Genomic DNA, 7,469 nt, shown 5'->3' with positions numbered 1-7,469 from the left:
TGGGGTTCTTGGGTGGTTGGATATGCAGGTGTTGGTTTCTGCTGTCCATTGCTAGAATCGGTAACTTCGATAGGGCTCCTGCTAACATTGGCGTTGTTAGCATTCAGTTGAGCCATGACAGTTGCTATGGCTGCGGAGACTACAGCTTGGAACGTAGCTTCGTCGAATAGGAGAGTCGGTTTCTTGCCAGCGGATTGGTTACGTTTCTTCGGAGGCATGGTTTTTCCTACACGGAAAGCAACAAAAGCTTATGAGAGATGATGTTTAACTCTAGACGTATCTATCCTTACTATAATAGGCATAAATTTTTCCCGCGCCTTGGATATTGGTTATCTGAGTGTCGACCTACATCCCTATGATGTAGTCCGGGTATCAAGGTAGGAGTAAGAGTATCGGAAAGCCATAAGATGGGAGTCGTTCCTACTAAGTTATCTTTATACTGGAGAGATTCACTCTCCGGCTTTGGAAAGATCTGAGGACAGTTCGAAACGACGACTGCGGAAAGAAAGGCTCATGAAGACTTATGGCTAAACACTCTAAATCGAGGTTTTGGGATCTGATCTAATCATATTACTTGCGATGGGAAAAGGCGATTTACCTAACACATAGTGTGAGTAGTGTAATCACTAACTCACTAAATTGTATTATTTTATGGGTATATTAGCGCGACAATATCGAGGAAAAGACACTTCTCGAGTTCCATGCATTGGCTCCCTCTGTCTATCTCTTATCCTTGATTGGGACCGACGTTGGTTTTCTTCGGTTAATTACCTAGGGTTCTCTTCTCGTGTAGACATATTGAATTTCTACTCCGTCTTACTTCCGATTCTGACTCTGGGTGTCATCACTTCATGATGGATGACTGGAAATCTCAGAACTTCAGGCGAATTTCCCACCGATGTCCCTAAAAGGTATAGGCACTTGGTGGTTTCAATAGTCTCGTCCTAGTTCATTTATTTCCGAAATGTAAATCTTCTCAATGAAATTCTTATGGGTTTGAATCAACTTTTCTGTCGAACACTGAAGTGGATAAGGTTTTCTACAGGGTTCGTGCGAGAATGGAAATGTCTAAAGAATCCTAAGAGATTATTAAAACATTTCAATGGGTGATCCATATTGAGTCCTGCTACAATTACATAGCATACACAAATCATATATAACTTAGATCCGATAGGCCTTCGAATATGTGATACTACTCTATATCCACATCCAAACAAGGAAAAGGAAGTAGAGCAAAACCACACATTCTTAGTCTATGGGATCCTTATTATATATAACCTTGGAAGTATAACCTCTGTAATCGTAGGTATATCAATAAGGATCTTTTTAGTTTTACACACAAGGTTATCTATGGATTCTAAAATACCCCTATGGTATTTTAATTACTTGATTGACTCTTAACTTCTTAATATGATTATGGGATTAATGTGAGTCTTTTAGTATTCCAAAATACTCCCATAGTATTTTAAACTTTATGATTGGCTCTAGAATTCATATTTGGTAAGTTTCAGATTCGTTGCAACACCACCATCACTCCCAAGCACACGTTGGTCGCATCTCGAAAAAATGTAGTTGATCAGGTTACATTTATTCCAGCTTACGATTACATAACTTACCGGGTTTGACGGTAATGGTCAACATCCAAAGACTTTTATTTTGTTCTTCTTGTGAAACTTTTGTTCGAGTGTTTAGATTCTGGATGTTCTTATACTTTGGTAAAATATGGTTATATTTTAAAGTATAACTCTTGGTCAGAGTGTTTTATCCCTATGTATTTATAGGCTGTATATCTTTCATGAATTGATATACTGAGCTCACTATAAACAATGCTCTGATACCAATCCGTCACACCTCAAAACCGGAACGGCGGAAACGTTCTGGGTGGATGACGTCATGGCAAGTATCACAACATATGCAGTATAGTAATCAGACTACAAAAACCATTGCATTAATATTAATAAAATTACGTAGGTTACATCTAATAGCAACATAAAAGTAATACAGAGAATAATACAGATGCAGCTCGGTTCTAGGCTGACTTCGCAAAGCTCCCGGGATGTACCTGTCTATCGATGACCTGAGAATACAAGTTATTTTGAAAGCGAGTATCAGCATTTTATAATGCTGGTGAGTCCATAAGTATTTAGTGTCATTTGTATAAATACGCATTTTTATTCAAAATAACTTTATGAAAGATAGTAATCTAGAATCTACGGTGTATTAGCATTCTTTCCAGAAAATTCTATATTTTCTAAATAAAAGAAGTCTTCTACCAAGACCCGACAAATTTATGTTTTAAGGAGTAATTTCCCCCAAAATACTATCATTACCAAAATACAGAATTGACTTTAAAAGAATAATGAGAAAATCACAAGTGAAAATATTAGGGGAAAATAACATATACCTCAGTAGTAACACTGCTGACTAAAGCAAAAGAAATCATAGACTCCAGGAGACTATCGAATGAATGATACGCCTGGCTCAGTCTAACAAAAGGAAGCACAGACTCTAAACAGTATCGGATAAACAATACAGCTAGCAAAGTCTAAAACAAAAAAATACAGACTCCAGACAGTATCGAGTGAACGATACAGCTAGCAAAGTCTAAAACAAAGGGTGAATGTGAACTCGTATGTAACCATGCTGACCGACAATAGAGTATCCGATGACCCTCTAGGTCACGCGTAGAGGTAGTGGCGTTATGTCACCCATGGGCCTTACCGGCGCGGATTGTAGCTAGTAGTCTGGGTGTGGGAGTGTCAATCCTGTATAAATCTATACACATGATTTTCGCTCTCCTTCCCAGAGACTCTGGTTACACGGCGATGGCGCTATGAGGCGTCGTAGAGGGAAATAGTGTGTCACATTCTAAAGTAAAAGAGATATATATATATATATATATATATACATATATATATATATATATATATATACAGGGGGAGATAGAGAGAGAGAGAGAGAGAGATAGAGAGAGATAGAGATAGAGATAGAGATAGAGATAGAGTCTCCTACCTATTCCTATAATAGTTACTAGGGTTCTAGAAACATGAATAATAGAAGGATGTATGTACTACTCAAGGCGATGAATTGGCTGAGAGAGAGAGAGAGAGACAGAGAGAGAGAGAGAGAGAGAGAGCTTTTATGTCCATACATGTATACATGATATATAATTAATATTTAAACGACCTTCGGGCGGATACCCGATACCCACCAGACCACATCCCAACAAGGAAAAGGAAATAGGGCGAACTAGCCTTCCTAAGTCCTTTAAACATTATTTATATAACTATATAAATATAGGAATGCATTTAACGAAATAAAAGCATAGAAGGAAACTTTGGTAAAACCCTTGGAAAACCTTTACAAATAAGAATTTACGACTTGATGTCAAGTTTTGAAAACCTTTGGAAATCCTTTGAAAAACCTTTCATAAACAGCTTTGAAGATGATTTTTATAAAACAGTTTAAGTGAAGAAAACCTTTGTTTAAAATACTATTGTAACAGGTTTTGAAGGAAAACATACAGCACGAAGGATAGTTTGAGAAAGATCTAAATAAGTAATAACGTTTTGGAAAACCATTTGAAGTAATATACTTGGTAAAAAATATGAAAGTGTAATAAATCCTTTTGCATGCGGGTTATTAATCACCTATGATTGATATGATAACTAGCCTGTTTCAACTTGTATCCCCCCCATAAAAGCATTTAAAAACATTTAAAAGGTTAATTCCGGGGTATGGACTCACCTGTAGCGAGTAAACCGGATGGAAGTGTCGGTTGAGTGCTTGGTGTCAAGTGAAGACTTGAACACACTTAATGACCTAGTAACATATGAAGACATATATTTACATATAATTAGTGATTATAACACTAATTAAACATGTATAAACATCCTAGTGTGCGGAAAACACTTTGGTCAAGTGCTAGGAGGCTATTTGGTTCCAATAAGGGAGTGTATGGCCTAGTTAGGGAGTTTACTCTTCAAGAGTAAACTCTTAGAGGAGATTTCGGCCCAAGGACCATATCCCCATGAGTTTATGGCCGTAAAATCATGGGTGGTGTGTTTTTGGATGTTTAAAGGTCTTACATTGCACAAGGGAAGGTTCTAGGGTTGATTCAATGGCTTAGGAAGTGATCGGGACTTGAAATGACCTTGGAAATGGAGTTTGCTGCTCTTGAAGGACACTTGGGGAGTATACTGCCATAAACACAAGGGTTTAGGGCTGTAAACTCATGCTTGGTCCAAACTTGCATGATTTAAGGCCTCAAATGAAAGAATACAAGGTTCTAGGTATTAATCCAAGCCATAGGGGAAGTTAGGGCACCATTTGACCTCCTTAAGGGAGTTTGCAGCCTATGAAGGAGAGTTTACGGTCCAAGAATGTTCTTGGGCCGTAAACTCATGTTTACTCTCCAAATGACAAGTTTTTGGTGTTCCAAACTCGTACATGCAAGTCCCCAAGTCATAGCTAAGCACTAGGAGTGATTTAGGAGGGTTTTGGGGCTTCAAAACCCCATTTATGGGTGCTTGCGGTCCAAGAGTGTGCTTGGGCCGTAAACACATGATTTTGAGGCTTTTGGATGATTTAAACACGAATTTGCATGCATACCAAGTTAAACAATAAGCTAGGGTGGATTACTTACGATTTTGGAGCTCGAAATGGGTGTTTTTGGATCAAAATCGACTTGTAGAGAGAGAGAGTGGGAAAGGTGTAAATGAGGTTCACTCACCCTTATATAGGGTGAGTTTACCGCCTGGAGTTTACTGCCCGAGTTTACCGCCCGGAGTTTACCGCCCGACTTTACCGCCCGGAGTTTACCGTCTTATGAGGTTTACGTGATGATTTTTTTGGTGTTAGGGCTTTAGTGGTTATTTTCTACGACTTGATCGTTAAGTGTGAAAAGCTCGAAATACTAAAACGGAATTTAAATTTGCAAAAGGGTGGCGGAAATGAATTTGACTTCCAAATGAAGTGTTTGACTGTAGAAATTATATATATGAAATATTTGGGTTGTCACAAAAAATACACTAAAGAGGATTAGGTTTGGCTAAGGAATGATTTTCTAAATGGAGGCCGAAGAATGAATGAGAAATGAGGATTTAATGTTGTACATATATATATATATATATATATATATATATATATATATATATATATATATATATATATATATATATATATATATATATATATATATATATATATATATATGGATAAAACCCTAAAATTTAGGGTTTGAGGATCCACCATGTATGCCCAGCGTACTAAGCTTCGCCCAAGTATGCCCACGTACATAACGTACGCCCAGAATACTATGCTCTTAGCCAAAATCACCAAAATGCCACCAAGGGCCAAAATGCAAAGAATTATCATATTAAGGGGTTACAAGATAAATACTTGAAAACAGGATATTACAAATTTGATCATGCAGCAAGTGTTGATTAAGATGATTCAGTCCGCCCAACAATTTGTGGACACTCCGAACACAAGTTTAATGAAATATTGAGCATTTCTTAGGATGTTCTGAAGACTCTTAAAGCCAAAGCTCCAAGCATCGATGCTTATGAAAATCTTACCAAGATTATCAATGCCTATTTTAAAAAAGTCTTTGCCAAACTTGGAGATCTTCAAGAAAAATTTGAGCTTGCATCCATAGCTAGGCTCGTGGTTGCAAGAGGGGGAGGATCTAGTACTAGTGGTTATCAACCGTGACAATGGCAATCAAGTCAAGTCTTTCAGCTGAGAGACGAAACCACCGATGCTGACAAGATTGTCGAAGAGGATGATCACATGCTCGATGGTGTCAAAGTGATCCTATTTCTACAAGATTATCAAGAGAAACCCTCTTTCACAAAAATCATCTCTAAAGAAGAAAAAATGAAATGGTTCAAATGGCCATATATGCTATCTGATCAAGTCAAGCGTAGCACGAAATTATCCAAAATCAAGAAAAGCTCATTGTCGGCGCCCTCCGAGTTTCTCAGCCTAGTTCCCCTCCAAATTTTATACCCAGATTAAAGCTCACTTATGAAGGGTCTCTAATAAAAAAGGATGGTGATTTACCTGCCCCCGAGCTAACATTACCCATTTTCTACATATTCATCACTCCTGCTCAAGGTTCTAAGTGGCGTAAGGGGTGGCATGGTGACAAGGCCAAGCCTCAAGCTTAACGAGCCATGGCGAGCCTGTAACACCCTAAAAATTCAAGCCAATTTAAAGTTTTAAAACCATTTCAAATCCATTACCTATTACAAACTTGTTTTCAAAATGTATCATATCAGAGTATCCTAGAAACAAAGTCATAAAAAGTGAGGAGCAGTACGATCACGCCCTTGCCTTGCCACGATCCCCTGATGTACCTGACACAATAAACTGAAAACTATAAGCCCGAAAGCTTAGTGAGTTACCCCCAAAATACCGATACACGTACAGTCCACATAACGATATCAACAATATCTTAACATTACAAACTGAACAGATATAGTCCACATAACGATATCAACAATATCATAACATTACAAACTTAACACAACAGCACGTAACGGGTCCACAACTTTACAGACTGGAATACCCCTGGGCCCACAGTACTAGTCTGGAATGCCTACCGGGCCCTCAGCTCATATCTGGAATGCCATCGAGCCCTTAGTACAAGTCTGGAATGCCAATCAGGCCCTCAACTTGTCTCTGGAATGCTCTTGAGTCCTCAGTATGAGTCTGGAATGCCTACCGGGCCCTCGGCTCATAACTGGAATACTCTCGAGTCCTCAGTATGAGTCTGGAATGCCTACCGGGCCCTTAGCTCATATCTGGAATACTTTAGCGTTTGTTGGATACCGCATGGAACAGTACAACCTCAACCCAACCAACATAACATATAACATAACTACTGAGCATGCAATAATCATATAACACCACAGGTAGTCCTACAGGTCTACCTAACTGGCATAACCACTAGCATGCAACACTAACTCATACTCACCATTTAACACTACTAGGATAACATATCCAATGGGTCGCCTTGGTGCCTTAGACCCCTTAGTATAGTGAGGATAACTCACCTGGCATTGTTGAAGTCCCGCAGATAAAACTCCAGCTGCTGGTTGACAGGTTCCCGAACTGTCAACATCAAACAATACCCAATTATTATATGGGTTCCAAACCCAAGGTTAAACTCACACTACAAAAGCCCAAAAGTAAAATAATAGGCCAAAGCCCAACCTATGGCCCAACTTTCCAAATTGGGCCCAGACCTCTACATGGTCTTTCCTTAAGGCCCATCCAATTATTCCAATACAATTCCCATGGCCCATATCACATAATCATAAAGACCCAATTATGGCCCATCTATGGCCTGATTTTCCAAATTGGGCCCAAGTCCTCACATGTGCGTTATCCTAAAGCCCATATAATTACTTTGGTCCATTAACTTGTTCTTGGATGGCCCACCAACAGTCCAATCGCCAAAT

This window comes from Lactuca sativa, chromosome 3, assembly GCF_002870075.4.
Source record: "Lactuca sativa cultivar Salinas chromosome 3, Lsat_Salinas_v11, whole genome shotgun sequence".
In the NCBI taxonomy this organism is placed as follows: domain Eukaryota; kingdom Viridiplantae; phylum Streptophyta; class Magnoliopsida; order Asterales; family Asteraceae; genus Lactuca; species Lactuca sativa.
Note: the sequence above shows the minus strand (reverse complement) of the source record.